Genomic DNA, 14991 nt, shown 5'->3' with positions numbered 1-14991 from the left:
GCTCTAGAACTAGACACAGCAATGGTTGCCCAGCATTGTGAATGTACCAAATGCCACGGATGGTAATTTTGTGTGTGTGTGTATTTTACTACCAAGAAAACCCCTATCATCGGATACCCATAAAAGGGAAAATCGACAAGTTGGACCTAATTAAAATTTAAAACATGTGCTCTGCAAAAGACCCTGATAACAGCATGGAAAGACATATCGCTGACAGAGAAGTCATTTGCAAGTCCCATTGCTGACAAAGGACTCATATCTAGAATATATAAAGAGCTTGGAAAACACAACAGTGAAATGCAAGTGGGCCACTTCTTTCCAGTGGGAGAGAGTAGAGGAGAAATGCCTGTCCGTGGCTCTCTTTAGCAAGAAGTCTCTGTGATTATCTGATGTTTTTGTGTGTCCCAGGGTAGAGCCCAGAAAAGCAGACAACCATCCCTGCCTTCAGGGAACGCAGTTTTCCATGATGTGAAAGACAGTAAGGCATTATTCACCGGAGCCCAAAAAGTGGAAGAAACCCATGTGTCCATCACGGAAGAACGGATAAACCAAAAGGTGGTCCATCCACGTAATAGAATATTATTCATCCTTACAAGCTAAGGAAATTTTGGCACCTGCTACAACATGGATGAACCTTGAAGACATGATGCTGAGTGACATAAGCCAGTCATAAAAAGACAAATATTTGGCAATTCCACCTCTATGAGGTCCCTGAAGTCCCAGAGACAGGAAGGAGGTGGTGGGTGCGTGGGGCTGGGGGAGGGGGAGGGGAAGTGAATGTTTGATGGGGACAGAGTCTCAGTTTTGTTTATAGGATGGAAAGATCTGGAGATGGATAGTGGTAATGGTTGCCCAGTGTGGGTTCTGTGTTTTAGCCATTTCAAAATGGCTAAAATGGTAACTTTTATGTGAGGGATATTTCACCACGGTATAGAACAAAACCAACAAAGGCTGTGGGAAAAGGAATCTTGTGAGCAAGATACTATTTAATGGGAGGAGCCAGGGCCCCCATTCATACTTCTCTTGTTCTCCATTGATAAGAGGATTTTTTTTTAAAGATTTTATTTATTTATTTGAGACAGAGAGAATGAGAGAGAGAGAGCATATGAGAGGGGGGAGAGTCAGAGGGAGAAGCAGACTGACTCCCCACCGAGCAGGGAGCCCGACGTGGGACTCGATCCCAGGACTCCAGGATCATGACCTGAGCCGAAGGCAGTCGCTTAACCAACTGAGCCACCCAGGCACCCGATAAGAGGATTTTTTTAACTGCTCTGCAGAGATGAAATGGTGTTATAGGAGGGAGAAGGGAGACAATTTGTGCAAAGAAAAATATTTTTAGGTTATTTTTTTATCAAGTTATTTTATGTTTTTAAGTTTATATCCTTCTGTTACCCAGAATAAAGGAAGATGAGTATTCTAGATATTCAAGAGCTATGCCTTACATTGCTGAACCATTTCCCCAAATTTTTCCATTAGAAATGTGTGTAGGGATGCCTGGGTGACTCATTTGGTTAAGCATCTGCCTTCGGCTCAGGTCATGATCCCAGGGTCCTGGGATCAAGTCCTGCATCGGGCTCCCTGCTCAGCGGGAAGCCGGCTTCTCCCTCTGCCTGCCACTCCCCCTGCTTGTGCTTGCTCTCTCTGTCTCTGATAGATAGATAGATAGATAGATAGATAGATAGATAGATAGATAGATAGATAGATAGACAGATAAAAGAAATGTGTGTAAACTGGGGTGCCTGGGTGGTTTAGTCGGTTAAGCCTCGGACTCTTGATTTTGGCTCAGGTCTGATCTCAGGGTCATAAGATGGAACCCTGCATCGGGCTCCATGCTCAGCATGGAATCTGCTTAAGACACTTTCTCCCTCTCCCTCGCCCCTCCCCCCTGCACTCTTTCTCCCTCTAAAATAAATAGATAAATAAATCTTCAAAAAAAAAGAAAAGTGTGTAAACTGGGAAATCATACCATTGACCTACCTTGACAAATACGCTATACTTAAATAAAGTACCTAATCTTTTAAAAAATTTTTTTAATTAAAGAAGGTGACTAGGAGCAAAGAGGGAGGGGTGAAGGAGTGAGCTGTGTGCGTTGGGCTAGGGTGTGGGAGAGGAGCTCTCAAAGAAGGAGCCCGGGACAAAGGCTCTGGGGCTGCCGTGTGCCCGCTTCTGGAAGGGCGCAGAGGCCAGTGGGGCGGCAATCAGTGAGCCGGAGACAGGAGAGGAGGAAGAACTGAGCGCAGTTGACATAGCGCCTGGAACGCACTGTTGGGACTTGGACTTTTAATATGGTCATAAGGAGAGGCAGGAACTTTTGTGCAAATCATCAGATCCATTTCCACAAAACAGCAAAGCCAAGGTCCCAAAGCTCTGTTCCCAGGGCTGATTGTAGCCTGGAGCTGTTTTTTGTCCGAAGCTTAATTTACACCAGGGTGGGAGGCTCCTAAGGAAAAATCTGGGGGAGAGGCTAAGAAGACTTCCTACGGAAAAACTTGAGGCCATTGGTCCACATTACTAATTTCTCAGTCAAAAGCGGGAGCTCAGTTAAAATTGACAACTGCCTTGGCTTCTAGATTCTGAAAAACCATATGCGTCAGGATGATAAACGCCAAACATAAATGAAACGTAGAATACCATGGGAACTTTCCTGCCTTTCAAGTGGATGCTATCATTGCTGTTCTAAAGTCTTGTATGTATAACTGGATGATTGTGCAGATGTTTGAAAGCATGAGGCAGGTCCCTACCAGTCAATGTGTAAAGATGTCCACCATACATTGTAAAATGAAACCAAAACAAGTTTTAAACAGTTCCCATGCCATCCCATTTGGTTAAAATAAAAAGTATTTATATGAGTATGTCTATAGTGTATGCATAAGAAAAAAACCTCTGATGGTCAGTTAATACAGTCAGATCTGTACTAGGATGACAGAGAAAACTTTCACATTCTGTATTATATATTTCTGAAGTGCTGGGATTTTAAAATAATGAGCATGTATTACCTCTGTAATCAGAAAAAGCAATAAAGATATTTTTAATGGGGGGTGCCGGGGTGGCTCAGTTGGTTAAGCGACTGCCTTCGGCTCAGGTCATGATCCTGGAGTCCCTGGATCGAGTCCCGCATCGGGCTCCCCACTTGGCGAGGAGCCTGCTTCTCCCTCTGACCCTCCCCCCGTCATGTACTCTCTCATTCTCGCTCTCTCAAATAAATAATCTTTAAAAAAAAAAAAAAGATATTTTTAATGGAATATGTATAATACATAAATATCTCTCCAAATTCGACAGTAAAAACAATCTACATGATAAAAAAAAGGGAGGGGCACCTGGGTGGCTCAGTCAGTAAAGTCTCTGAGTCTTGATTTCAACTCTGGTCATGATCTCCTGGTCCTGGGATCGAGCCCCAAGTCGGGCTCCAGGCTCAGTGGGGAGTCTGCTTGAGGCTTCTCTCTCCCTCTCCCTCAGCCCCTCCCCTGCTCTCTCTCTCTCTAGAATAAAAAATAAATGAATCTTTAAAAACAAACAAAAAATCTAATTTAAAAATGGACAAAAGGCATGCACAGATATTTCCCCAAAAAAGATATACAGAGAGCAAATAAGTACACAAAAAGATGTTTTTTAACAATTTTTTAAAACATTTTATTTTATTTTTATTTTTATTTTTTTAAGATTTTATTTATTTATTTGAGAGAGAGAGAATGAGAGAGAGCACATGAGAGGGGGGAGGGTCAGAGGGAGAAGCAGAGTCGCCACTGAGCAGGGAGCCCGATGCGGGACTCCATCCAGGGACTCCAGGATCATGACCTGAGCCGAAGGCCGTTGCTTAACCAACTGAGCCACCCAGGCGCCCCTAAAACATTTTATTTTTAAGAGGGGCGCCTGGGCGGTTCGGTTGGTTAAGCGTCTGCCTTCTGCTCAGGTCATGATCTCTGGGTCCCGGGATCGAGCCCCGCGTCCGGCTCCCTGCTCAGCGGGGACTCTGCTTCTCCTTCTGCCCTTCACTCTACTTGTGCTCTCTCTCTCCCTCACCCTCTCTAGCTCTCTCTCTGAAATAATAAAAATCTTAAAAAAAAGAAAAGAAAAAGACAACACGAGGGACCCTTGCAGTGATGAAACAATTCTATGTCTTAATTGTGATGTTATGTACGTGAATCTACATACGTGATAAAGTTGCATTGAACTACACACATGTGCATGCACACAGACACACAAATGAGTTAAACTGGTGAAATCTGAATCAGCTCTGTAGATTATATCAATGTCAATTCCTTGGTTATTGTAATATATTATACATACATGTAATATATATGCCATATATTATAGGTACATATGTAATATATGTTATATATAATAATATATATGGTCCCATAACTATGCAAGATGTTTCCCTTGGGCTCAACTGGATGAAGGGCATAGGGGACCTCCCCATTTTTTTTATAACTTCCTGTTATAATCTATACTTATTTTTTTTCAGTTCAAAAAAAATCACATGGGGGCAGATATAAAGTCTGTCTTCACAAAACTTACTTTCATCAAAAATTTTAAAATATGGGGCTCCTGGGTGGCTCAGTCGTTAAGCGCCTGCCTTCAGCTCAGGTCGTGATCACAAAGTCCTGGGATCAAGCCCCGCATCAGGCTCCCTCTCCCTCTCCCCCTGCTTGTGTTCCTGCTCTCGCTATCTCTGTCTCTGTCAAATAAATAAATAAAATCTTAAAAAAAAAATTTTTTTTTAAGTATTTCTTCCATTTTCATTTAACATATATTTTGTGGTGATGGGTTCTTTGGGACTTTAATGAATTATTTTAAACATATCTTTCAACTTGGTATGTCAAAAAAATTTCCATCATCCAATCTGAAAGATTGTTACTAACTCAAGACATTTGTATATACAACTGTTTCACGAAGTTTTATCTACAAACCACCTTGGTGCATGAAAAGATGCAGATTCTACCCAGGCTTTCTAAATTGGGCTATCTTGGCCATCTGCATGGCTGTTACGTATTTCCAGTGACTCTTATGACCAGTCTAGCTTGAGAACCAGTGGTATACACAGTTTATGCAACTGAAATCAGAGAAAGATCCAAAAAAAACAAATATTCCACATGGCTAAGAATAAAATACTAGGGAGTTGACTGAGTAACAATGACCTTATTCTCTGATGTTAAAAAAGAGCACAACGTTTTCCAAATGTCAAATATAAAAATGAATCCTAGGAGATTAAAAGTCCCCAAAGGATATTAATTGACCAACTCCAGATCTAGGAACGCCAGTGAAATTCATGTGCATTCATTGAATATCATGTCTGACGACTGTTCTGCCACATAAATAAGACAACACTGCAAGACCACGGATTCTGGCTGGTATCTACCATCATAGCGGCCCCGAGAGTCAGTTGGGCCCATCAGGCTGGCTGGAAAGAACCCGAATGTACATCAACTTACTGAATGGGTAAACAAATTGTGGTATGTCCACTAATATGTCTGAGGAATATTATTCAGTAATAAAAAAGAATGGAGTACTGATACATATTACAATGTAGATGAACCTCGAAAACATGATAAATGAAAGAAGCCAATCACAAAAGTCACATATCCCATGATTCTGTGTATATGAAATATCCAGAATAAGTGACCCCATGGGGAATGAAGAGCAACTGCTTAATGGGTATAAGTTTCCTTTTGGGGCAATGAAAATGTTTTGGAAATAGAGGTGGTGTTTGTACAACATTGTGGATGTTCTAAATTACACCTGAATTGTTTACTTTAAAATAGTTAATTTGTGTTATGTAAATTTCACCTCAATAAAAAATTTTAACTAACAATGTATGGAAATATAATTTGGTAAGCAAATTAATCTGAGTATCATGATCAGTTGAAAAGATGCTTTGTGGGCAGGAGGAAAAAAATTTGTTAAGGAAGGCATATGCTTATGTCTCGATCTTCCCAAACTGAAATTAAACACATGCCTTTAGCCCTAAACAATCCCATCAGACACTAAAGCTCAGTTTATTTTTTTACTTTTTTTAATTTGAGAGAGAGAATGAGAGAGAGAGAACATGAGATGGGGGAAGGGTCAGAGGGAGAAGCAGACTCCCCGCCGAGCAGGGAGCCCGATGCGGGACTCGATCCCGGGACTCCAGGATCATGACCTGAGCCGAAGGCAGTCGCTTAACCAACTGAGCCACCTAGGCACCCCAAAGCTCAGTTTAAATTAATGTCTTCCAACTTCTTGTTTTATTTGAAAGGCAAAATGGAAATAGTAACAGATTGATTGAACTGACAGTTTATTAAGAGTTGAGTTCTGTTTGCTAAGGTAGCTGGTCAAATCAGGAAAATGGAGGGACCCAAACTCTAGTAAGCAGAAAGCATGGATACTTAATAACTTGGCCAAAGGGGCGCCTGGGTTATGATCTCGGGGTCCTGGGATGGAGCCCCAGTTTGGGCTCCTTGCTCAGCGGGGAGTCTGCTTCTCCCTCTCCCCTCTGCCCCCTCCCCCCGCTTGTGCTCTCTCTCTCAAATGAATAAATAAAAGATCTTAAAAAAAAACAAAAAAAGGAACACAAGTGCCATGTTAAGCAGTTTTCAGGTCTCCCAGCATACCTCAAAGTTACTGTCCAAATAAATTCAGTAAACCTTCTTTAAGCCCATCTGTGAGTTGTCCCTGATCTTCAACACCGCAGTTGGCCATGGCTTGGAAGGGATGGGGCTGGGCCCCCCACACAGGCAGCCTAATGTGAGAACCCACATACTTAGACCAGCAGGGACTTGGATGTCGTTAGTTGACCAGCTACATAAGCTTTTTATTTTCACCTTTTAAGTCTTTCTATACAGAACGTACTTATTGCACATACTTCCCCTCGTGGAATTTTCTCTTTAACCACCAATACTGATGATCATGCCAATAACCAGATCTGAACTTCAGCCATAAAACAAACCTTCCCGGTGCCCTCATTGTACATGTACAGTATTTAGGACACATCTGCACTTGGAATTGGCAACTATGAGGGCACAAATTAGTTGTTGTTGTTTTTTTAACTAAGCTCTACGCCCAACATGGGGCTTGAACTCAAGACCTGGAGATCAAGAGTTGCATGCTCCACTGACTGAGCCAGCCAGGTGCCCTAGTTTTTAGCCTTAATTTTAACCATACTGCCAGCTAGAAAGTTAAAAAAAAAAGTAATCTTAACATTATTAGACCTAGCTATTCTTTTAAGCTATAATTAAGTAGTATTTAAATGAATTTAAGCTTGGGGCACCTGGGTGGCTCAGTTGTTAAGCGTCTGCCTTCAGCTCAGGTCATGATCCCAGGGTCCTGGGATCGAGCCCCGCATCAGGCTGCCCCCTCAGCGGGAGCCTGCTTCTCTCTCTCCCACTCCCCCTGCTTGTGTTCCCTCTCTTGCTGTGTCTCTCTCTCTGTCAAATAAATAAATAAAATCTTTTAAAAATAAATAAATAAATTTAAGCTTTCAAGTAGACAATGATTCTACTTCCAGTTGTATCCACCATTTGCTGGGGGTCTACCATGTGCAAGCACAGGACAAAGTCCTTTGCATGCTTTAGTACACAAGATCCTCATAATACCCCTAACAACATAGTCATTAACACCTTTTATAAAGAAGGCAGGGGCGCCTGGATGGCTCAGTTGGTTGAGCGTCCAACTCTTGGTTTTGGCTCAGGTCATGATCTCAGGGTCATGAGATCTGAACCCCACATCGGGCTCCACACTCAGCACAGAGTCTGCTTGGGATTCTCTCCCTCTCCCTCAGCCCCTCTCCCCACTCGAGCACGCTCTCTCCCTCTCTCTATCTCTAAAATAAATAAATAAAATCTTAAAAAAAAAAAAAAAGAAGGTAGCTGAAGGTCAAAGGTTACATGCCTCACCGAGGTCACACAACAGCAGTCTGTGGTGGAGGTGAGGTTCAAATCCTGGTCTGAATGTCTGATGGACTCCCAAATCTTCCTACTGAGCCCCCTGCCCAGGGAGCTTGCTACCGGCTAATGGTGTGTATGTGTTTCTGTATGTGTTTGTGTGTGTGTGTGTGGCAAAATATCCAAAACATAAAATTTATCATTTTAACCAGTTTTAAGTGTCCAGTTAAGGGGCATTAAGTACATTCACACTGGTGTGCAACCATCACCAACCCCCATCTCCAGAACTTTCTCATCTTCTCAAACTGCAACTCTGTCCCCATTAAACACTGACCCCCATCCCTTCCCCCAGCCCCTTGCGCCCACCTTCTACTTTCTGTCTCTAGGACTTGACTACTCTAGGTCCCTTACCGAAGTAGAATCATACAATATTGGTCCTTTTGTGTCTGGCTTATTTCACTTAGCATAATTTTTTTTCAAGGCTGCTTTAAGTTAAAAAGCAACTTCAAACACTTCCCAAATGGAAATATTCTGTTTACCTACAACCTTGGAAGGCAAAGCCTGCTTCTGGGCCTGTGGGGGCTGAGACTTGTACCCCCACACCTGTGGAGAGAGCTTCAGGACCTACTGATTCCCAAACATGCAGAAACCAATTAAACCCACTGAGATAAACCAGGGATGCCCAGGGGTGACCCAAAGGAAGTTAGCACCCACCCTCCCTCCTTCCCTCTCTCTTCCTTCCTTCCTTCCTTTCTTTTTTTCTTTCTGCTCAGGCTAAACAGGATTTATTTTCATTCGTAAGAGAACCCTCTTGCAACAGGTTATTCAATTCTCCTAAAAATGGTGGCATTCTTTTAACTATTCTTTTAGAAACAGCAGTTACGGGGCGCCTGGGTGGCTCAGTCGTTAAGCATCTGCCTTCAGCTCAGGTCATGATCCCAGGGTCCTGGGATTGAACCCCGCATCGGGCTCCCTGCTCCGCGGGAAGCCTGCTTCTCCCTCTCCCATTCCCCCTGCTTGTGTTCCCTCTCTTGCTGTCTCTCTGTCAAATAAATAAATAAAATCTTTAAAAAAAAAAAAGAAAAGAAAAGAAGAAAGAAACAGCAGTTACATAAATGGAATATTGGATTCAACCTAAAAATGTGGGCTCTACCTCGTTAACTTTATTATCCTGCATACGATCATGAAAAAAGATTAAGATATTCTTCACATTTCCAAGCAAAATCCAATGCAATGCGCTTCTTCTTACCAAACCCCTAAAAACAGCCATTGCAGAGTAATCCAGAAGAGCATTGCATCACCCCAGTGAAGTTGTAGGTTTCAACACACGCACCAACAAATCTACATGGCTAGCTTCTGCATTCCACTTTTACAGAATTTATTTCACACCTATCGTACCAAACAGCATTTTGTTTTATTTGTTTTAAAGATTTTACTTTTTTAAGTAATTGCTACACCCAACATGGGGCTCAAACTCACAACCCCAAGATCAAGAGTCTCATGCTCTACCTACTGAGCCAGCCAGGCGCTCCCCCCACCCCCTGCAAACAACATTTTTAACACTCTTGTATAAACTCCCTAATAAGATAAAGCAAAGACAAATGGGTTCATCTGATTAGAAACAAGGTACACCATCACTTACAGTCTTCAAACATTATAGCAGTTTAAATTTCATTATTTGACAATCCATTCATGGAACAATCTGCAGACAACTCATTTTATTTTTCTTTATTTTTAAAGATTTTATTTATTTATTTAAGACCGAGAGAGAGAGAGAGAGAGAGAGAGAGCGAGAGAGAGCACATGAATGGGGGGAGGGGCAGAAGCAGACTCCCCACTAAGCAGGGAGCACAATGTGGGGCTTGATCCCAGGACCCTGGGATCATGACCCGAGCCAAAGGCAGACGCTTAAACCACTGAGCCACCCAGGCACATCCAGACAATTCATTTTAACAGACAAATTAAAGAACACATTTAAGCAGACACGCCTGTCCTAAATCGTTACTTTGGTAAGAATTTCACAAACATTACTCATGCTAGTGGCCATGGTGAGCTGAAGAGGATTGCCTCTTCTCCACGCACCACCCCACCCTCCCGCGAGAACCACCAGTGGTGTGCTGGAACTTGGGACGCTTTCCAAGGCCACATGCTGGTGGCCTGCAGATGTCAGCCCTCACATCTCCCTGTGCTTGTGGACTGGTTTGGTGATCCCCTGGGTGCCAGGATTCCTTCTGATAGCTTTATGGGATGGATCGATGAGGATAACCTCAAAGAATTTGTACATGTAATCTTCACCAAACTAGTAAGAATTCAAGACTGTCAGAGCCCCACGGTGGCGTCCAGCTCGCTCCTCTGTAACAGACTGTAGGCTTCGGGCAAACTTGAGCTGGTTAGCACCATGATGGACAGGCTTGCACCCTTAGGAACTGGGCGGCCACCCCATCACACAAGGATCTGGTATATGACATAACCTTGCTTGCCCTTGTCTCGCAGTCTGCATGCTTTATCAGGCCGGGTTGCGTGGGGGGGGGGGGGGCCTGTGGAGGGCAGAGATCTGGTGGTCCTGCCAGCACTGTACCCCAAGAAGAAAGTGCATAATATCGATTGCTTCTTCCTCCATAGCTCCTGGACGTACCTGTAAGCACCCATCTTGGCTTACCTTTGCGCTGATGGCTGCCCCCAGATAGAAAGGAAAGAGCTTTTCTACCCAGCAGACTACTGCTTTGACTTAAATTTTTGGCAATGTATTTTTGGGTCAGGTATATACTGTTTATCACCGAGGAAGGTAAGCTTCCTGGTTTGAAACAAAAGAAATCTTGGTTCCGGTAAGGACTTCACTATCCACAGATGTCCGCAGCAATCCTCGGCTTCTCTTCTTTCTTGCTCTCACCCTAGAGAGGTTCACTGAACAGAAGAAATGCCTGCATTTCCCTAGATTCAAGCTATTTAATGAGAGGCTATTTTTGCTAATCTTTTGGATTAGTTTTTCTAACTGCCAGAGAAACAGCGCCTTAAAAAGGAAATGTTTCTGCCCTAGAACTTATATTCACTCAGTTTAAAATAGTCATGATCAGTTAAAAAAAATAATGCCATGCAAGTACCCAAAAGATTTACCTCAAAACTGGTCCAGCTGGCTAAAAATAACCTCTAAACAAATAACAAAACCTGGGTGAGACCCCAAGGAAGAAACCAGAGCCAATGGATCCCGCAGAAGTGAGGACCTCTGGGCTTAAGGACAGACCAGCTCTTGGCTTAGTTTGATCCAGTACAAGAATCAAAAACGGATGCAGGATACCAAAAACTAAGGCAACGAAAGCAAAAATAGACTACATCATGCTAAAAATGTTCTGCACAGCAAAGGAAACGACCAGCAAAATGAAAGGCCACCTATGGAATGGGGAAAAAAATAATTGCAAGCCATCCCTCTGATAAGAGGTGGTTAATATCCAAAAGCTACAAAGAACTCACACAACTCCAAGGGCAAACAAACAAATCCAATTTAAAACTGGGCAGAAGAAACTGCAGAGACATTTTTCCAAAGGAGACAGACAGGTGGCCCACAGGTCCATGAAAAGGTGCTCAATATCACTCATTATCAGGGAAATGCAAACCAGGGACACGTTGGCTGGCTCAGGCGTAAGAGCATGCGACTCTCGATCTCGAGGTCATGAGTTCAAGCCCCACGTGGGGTGTAGAGGTGACATAAATAAAATAAAGTTAAAAAAAAAAAAAGAAATGCAAAGCAAAACTACAATGAGATCTCACCTCACATTTGGATGGCTGTCATCCAAAAGACAAGAGATATCAACAACAAGCCTTAGCAAGGAAGCGGGTAAAAGGGAACCTTCCTGCTCCATTTGTGGGAATATAAATTGGTGCAGCCACTAAGAAAAACAGTATGGAAATTCCTCAAAAGACTAAAATAGAACCACCATATGATCGGCACTCCCACTGCTGGGTATACATCCAAAGGAAACGAAAACAGGATATTGAAGAGATAGCTACACTCCTGTGCTCATTGCTGCATTATTCACAATTGCCAAGATGTGAAAGCAACCTTAAGGTCCATCAGCAGATGCAAGGATAAAGAAGATGAGAGGTACGTATACATACATACAATGGAGGATTCTTCAGCCATGAGAAAGAGGGAAATCCTGTCATTTGTGACAACATGGATGGAGCTTGAAGGCATTATGCTGAGTGAAATAAGCCAGACAGAGAAAGACAAATATTGTGTGGCATCACTTATATGTGGAATCTAAAAAAAAAAAAAGTCAAACTCATAGAAACAGAAAAGTAGAAAAGCGGTTGGCAGAGGCTGGGTTGGGGGTGGGGGCGGGAATAGTGAGATGTTAGTAAAAGGGTACAAGCTTTCAGCTATAAGATAAATAAGGTCTGGGAATCTAATGTGGACATGAAAGTAGATGTTCTACTTTCTTAGCGAATTTCAATTATACAACACAGTGCTATCAACTATATATGGTGATGGATGTCCTAATGAACTAGATGGGAGGAAATGCTTTCATTATATACATATACGTGTGTATACACACACACACATACATACATATATACACACATATATATCAAATTATCACAATGTATATTTTTTTAAAGATTGTATTTATTCATTTGAGAGAGAGATAGCTAGAGAGAGAGCATGAGCAGGGGGGGAGAGGGAGAAGCAGACTCCCCACTGAGCAGGGAGCCCGATGCGGGGGCCGATCCCAGGACCCTAGGATCATGACCTGAGCCAAAGGCAGATGCTTAACTGACTGAGCCACCCAGGCGTCCCTATACTTTAAATATCTTACAATTTTGGGACACCTGGGTGGCTCATTCATTAAGCATCTGCCTTCGGCTCAGGTTATGATCCTGGGGTCCTGGGATTGAGCCCCGCATCGGGCTCCCTGCTCAGCGGGAGGTCTGCTTCTCCCTCTCCCACTCCCCCTGCTTGTGTTCCCTCTCTCGCTATGTCTCTGTCAAATAAATAAATAAAATCTTTAAAAAATATATATATATATATCTTACAATTTTGTCAGTTATACCTCATAAAGCTGAGGGCATAGAAGCTGATGTGAATTTATTCCTATGGTTGCAAAAATGCAACAGAGCTTTTCAAAGCCTTGTGTAGAAAAGTACTAAAATACATAAATGCTAATGTCAAGAAATCTCCCCCGAGCAAAGTTTTTTGGTTGGAGGGAGGGGGTAGGAAATGGGGTGCTAGTATTGGGATAATTCTTAGTGTGCAGGACTGATGTAGGCATTGCAGGATGTTTAGCTTCTCTGGGTCTCACCCCCTCAATGCCAAGGCACTTCCCAAGTCACGGAATCAACCAACCAACACCCACATTTCCAAATGCCCCCTATGGGTCAGTCCAGCTACCCCCCCACCCCACGCTAAGAACCACTGAGTGTGGCATGTCTGTCTGTAACTTAGGCTTCCCTAGCTTCCATCCCATTACTCTCTTCATTCCTCCCCTTTAACTGACTCTAGCATAGAATTACTGGTTTCACTTAAACTGCTTTATTGAGATACAACTTATACACCATACAATCCATCCATTTAAAGTATACAATTCGGGGCACCTGGCTGGCTCAGTTGGAAGAGCATGTGACTCTTGATCTTGGGGTTGTGAGTTCAAGCCCCACGTTGGGCACAGAGATTACTAAAAAATAAATAAAAATTAGAGTGTACAATTCAATGGCTTTTGTATAGTCATAGTCGTGCAACCATCGCCACAATCAAATTTAGAACATTTTTATTACCCCAAAAAGAGAGTGACATCCATATATGGACACCAGGCCAAATTAGTTTCCTTCCCTTCTCTAAGCTTGAGGGCCAAGACAACATTGTAAAGTTCATAATAGAAAAAAGGTAGTCATGTCTGTATGTTTCTCTGTGATCTCCCCATGGGCTTCCGTAGCAGCAAGGTAGGAGGTGATTATCTTGGCATTTTGGGGGGCATACTCTCTAAGAAGTGTACCAACCAGTGCTTCAGGCACCCTTCCCTCTGAGAAGCAGAGGGTCAGGACATCCCAGGTCTGCAGACATCCCTACAAGTGAAACACGCATTGCACTCTGAGGGTGTCTTCGTCATCCTGGGCTGTTATAACAAAACACTACAGACCGGGGGCTTGAACAACAGACATTCCTTTCTTACTGTTCTGTAGGCTCCAAATACGAGATCGAGGTGCCAGGAGGTTTGTTCTTGGTGAGGGCCTTCTTGCTGGCTTGTAGATGGCCACCTACTTGCTGTGTCCTCACATGGCAGAGAAATAGAGTGCACTCTGGTCTCTTCCTCTTCTTATAAAGACACTAATCCATTTTTCTTGTCTGATTGATGAGGCTAGGACTTCTAGTACTATGTTGCACAACAGTGGTGAGAGTGGACATCACTGACATGTTCCTGACCTTAGGGGGAAAGTTCTCAGTTTTTCCCCATTGAGCATGATATTCGCTGTGAGCTTCTCGTAGATGGCTTCTATAATATTGAGGTATGGTCCTTCTATCCCTACACTGTGAAGAGTTTTAATCAAGAAAGATGCCTTGTTGACAACAAAAAGAAATAAAGGGCATCCGAATTGGCAAAGAAGTTAAACTCTTACTCTTCACAGATGACATGATACTCTATGTGGAAAACCCAAAAGACTCCACCCCCAAATTGCTAGAACTCATACAGGAATTCAGCAAAGTGGCAGGATATAAAATCAATGCACAGAAATCAGTTGCATTTCTATACACTAACAATGAGACTGAAGAAAGAGAAATTAAGGAGTTGATCCCATTTATAATTACACCAAAAACCATAAAATACCTAGGAATAAACCTAACCAAAGAGACAAAGGATCTGTACTCAGAAAACTATAGAACACTCATGAAAGAAATTGAGGAAGACACAAAGAAATGGAAAAACATTCCATGCTCATGGATTGGAAAAACAAATATTGTTAAAATGTCTACGCTACCTAGAGCAATCTACACATTCAATGCAATCCCTATCAAAATACCATCAACTTTTTTCACAGAGCTGGAACAAATAGTCCTAAAATTTGTATGGAACCAGAAAAGACCCCGAATAGCCAAATGGATGTTGAAAAAGAAAACCAAAGCTGGCGGCATCACAATTCC

General features: G+C 42.7%; 1 pseudogene; it reads right to left on the bottom strand.

Annotated features, from left to right (window-relative positions):
• Nucleotides 1-9769: 9769 nt before the first annotated feature.
• LOC117999339 lies at nt 9770-10508 on the bottom strand (annotated as a pseudogene).
• Nucleotides 10509-14991: the final 4483 nt, after the last annotated feature.

This window comes from Mirounga leonina, unplaced genomic scaffold (genome assembly GCF_011800145.1).
Source record: "Mirounga leonina isolate KUSES-001 unplaced genomic scaffold, KU_Mleo_1.0 Mir_454, whole genome shotgun sequence".
NCBI lineage: Eukaryota > Metazoa > Chordata > Mammalia > Carnivora > Phocidae > Mirounga > Mirounga leonina.
The sequence above is the reverse complement of the archived record's forward strand: the minus strand, read 5'-3'. Positions and strand labels throughout refer to the sequence as shown.